Below are 3,022 nucleotides of genomic sequence, written 5' to 3'. Positions count from 1 at the left end.
GTGACCCGTCAGCTCTGGAGAGTCTTTGCACACCTCAGTGTGAAATGCTGCACGCTGCAACTTTGCCTCGGCTCAGCATAATCCTCCAGTTAATACCGTGTAACACAGACACACTGCTGTAAGCTCACTGTCTCTGCTGCTCATTTCGACAAACGTCTGTCTTTAAACCAGCAGCGTACTGAAATATAGTGCTGACAAAAACGCATTTTCAGTGAGTGGACAGTCAGAGCTTGATTGACTTGTAGGATTTTTTTTTTGATTTTTAGGATAATTAGTTCATTGTTTTAGTCGTCAGGAACAAATGTGAAATGTGAGGGTTTTATGCTTTTATTCAGGATTATAATAATAATCTTTTTGGATTTTATCAGATTTTATGAGCTATTTTATTGATTTGAATACTCATTTATTATCTTGTTTATGCCTTCTTGTATTTTATCTTTTATTTTGTTGACATTTTATGTCATTTTCTTTCATTCTTCATGTGTTTTAAATGCGTTTAAGGTGCTATATAAATAAAGTCTATTCTTATTTATCCACCACAAATTGGTTCTTCTCAATCTGTGCAGATGACTAATTTTGTTTTTAAAAAAAAAGTCTTAAGTGAGAACCATGTCTGTATAGAGATTTTATTCGGGACGTGTTGGCGAGAAACCATAATTTACAAACGTGCAGTCGGAGTTCACTGAGCTCCGGCTTTGGGTGGAACCCACTCGTGGATCTTCTTGCGGGTGGTGGAGTACGGCACGTACTGCTGCGAGCTGCCGCTCACGTTCAACTGGTGGACCTCGGCGAGGAACTTCTTTGGGTCTGGAGGGTGTGTGGTGGGGGGGTCGTCTGTCATACAGTGCAGCCAGCGGTGCCTGAAGAGCGAACAGAAGGATGTTGCTGGCTTAAAAAGGTGACTTCTGTATGTTACAACCTGGAACATTTTCACCAAGGTTTTGTGTCTAAGTGACTGATGCGAACAAAAGTTTTTGTAATTGATCAAGTATTGAGCGGCGGTGAAAAAGGCTGCAGTGTAACCGCTCAGGGTTCACAGCGTCAATGTGCATCCACTAAAAGTGTTTGTTTTTGTCACTGACGGCTCAGATTGTTATAATAAGTGTCTGAAAACTTTATGGAAATGATCACGACAGAGATAGACCATTTTGTTTAAGCTCAAAATCCCTTTGTCACACCAGAAACAGCCCTGAAAGGGCCTTTGCCACCAGACTTCATTTAAATAAACCGTCATTTCAGCGTGTATAGAGCCGGAGAGTTAGACACTGTTGGGACAGTGGAAAGACAAACAATAATGGTTTGTATGCAGAGTTCCCACACAATTTCATGGGCGAAGTTTTAAAACTCTTCCATGACTTTTAAGGTCACATGACGACAGACGGTTTAAAATGTAAAAAACAAATATTATGTTATTCTAGGTGGTCTGCCAACATGTAACAATCATTTCAATGACAATTCGGTTGGCCCTTGGGACAATTTTTTGGAAAAAATAAAAAAGTGCCATGCTCTACTTTCACAACAGCTAAACTAAAAGGATTGAACGCCCTAAGCTTCTCGTGTCAGTTTCACCACCTCAAAAATGCAGCTCATTGTTGAAGTATTGGTGGGGCATCTGTTCAGTAACTTTGTGATTCATGACCATACATGTTAAATCACTCTGTCAAAACATTCATTATTTGGCCCCACCTGCGCGGCGTTATTCAGATTCAAACTCTACTCAAACATGATAACTTCTATCTGGCAAACACAGAGGGGGAGAAAAACACAGGGAGAAAATGAAAAAAAACATAACCTGACACGCACATCAAAGGTACGTTACGTCACTACTTACAGAAAATACCAACTAAAGGACGAATTTAAAGATTATGTTCCTCAGTTCAGTTAATGCATATCTAAAGAGGAAGTTGGTATTACGTGCTGAACTTACTACAACCAAAAGAACTCATTTTAAAGGTGAATAGCAGATGTGCCAATTTTACCCAAAAACATAAAGCGCAAATTTTCAATGCTGTATCAATCCTATAAGAAACTGCAGGTCGTACCATTCAGCAGGAACCATGCTGCCGTCCACCTCCCACATGGTGTTCTTCCCGTTCATCTCTGTGGTGTAGATCACCCAGCGGTGACGTCCTGAACACAGTTTCAACACAGACAAGAGTTTTTTTTTCCAAACTACACAACTGTCATTTCTCTGCAGCAGTTTTGGTATAAAAGAGCACCCAAATCTGAATATCCTGTGCAAAATCCTCCTGAAAACAATAATGTTTTACTGCAAATGTTCTGCTCGGGGCTTAAGATCAGGCACATATAGAAAAATGGACTTACCGAAGAAGTAGTGCTTCGTGTCCTCGTAGTATTTGTTTCCATATTTGTCCACGCCAACCAGGGCTCCTGTCTTAATATCGTTCACCCTGCCAATGAAATGATAGTCAGGCGGACGGCACCAAGACAAAAAAAATCCACTTTAAACAAGCGCTGTGAACCCAATATACAAGCTGACATGTTGCTCAAATAAACACAGTGTGATGACCTACAATGACTTCATGATTTCATTAAATAAGTCATAACATTATAATAATAGACTCATAATACCTAAAAAACAAAAAAGGTCATAATATTACACGAATAATGTTGCAGTTTCGAAAGAAGTAATAATATCACGAGTGCAATGTTTTAATTTAATTATAACAAAGTCATCCTATTAACTTTTTTTCTAATTTCTTGCTATTTTTTGAGCCACGTCTTAAATTGCTTATTGCCTCCTTCCCATACTTTTAAAAAAATATCAAGCGAATTTGCTCAGGTTTCATGGGGTTAAAATATTTTAAAACATAGCCCCAGTCCTCCTCTGTAATGAGCCGAATTTATCAATAGTTTACTCCGTCTTGACCTTTAGTCGATTTAAATCGAGAAAACTTGTGTTGCTGAACACAAACTTAAATGAAGAGTTTTATGAATGCAGTTTGGTGTAAGATGACATTAACACACATGTTTACATTAACGTTCGCATTAGAACCAAACC

The 3,022-nt window shown here is 38.8% G+C and overlaps 1 pseudogene; it reads right to left on the bottom strand.

Annotated features, from left to right (window-relative positions):
• Window positions 1–610: 610 nt before the first annotated feature.
• Window positions 611–2,502, bottom strand: LOC121963792 (annotated as a pseudogene).
• Between the last annotated feature and the right edge of the window lie 520 nt (window positions 2,503–3,022).

The sequence above is a fragment of the Plectropomus leopardus genome, unplaced genomic scaffold (genome assembly GCF_008729295.1).
Source record: "Plectropomus leopardus isolate mb unplaced genomic scaffold, YSFRI_Pleo_2.0 unplaced_scaffold12530, whole genome shotgun sequence".
Lineage (NCBI taxonomy): Eukaryota > Metazoa > Chordata > Actinopteri > Perciformes > Serranidae > Plectropomus > Plectropomus leopardus.
Note: the sequence above shows the minus strand (reverse complement) of the source record. Positions and strands in the feature narration are given on the sequence as shown.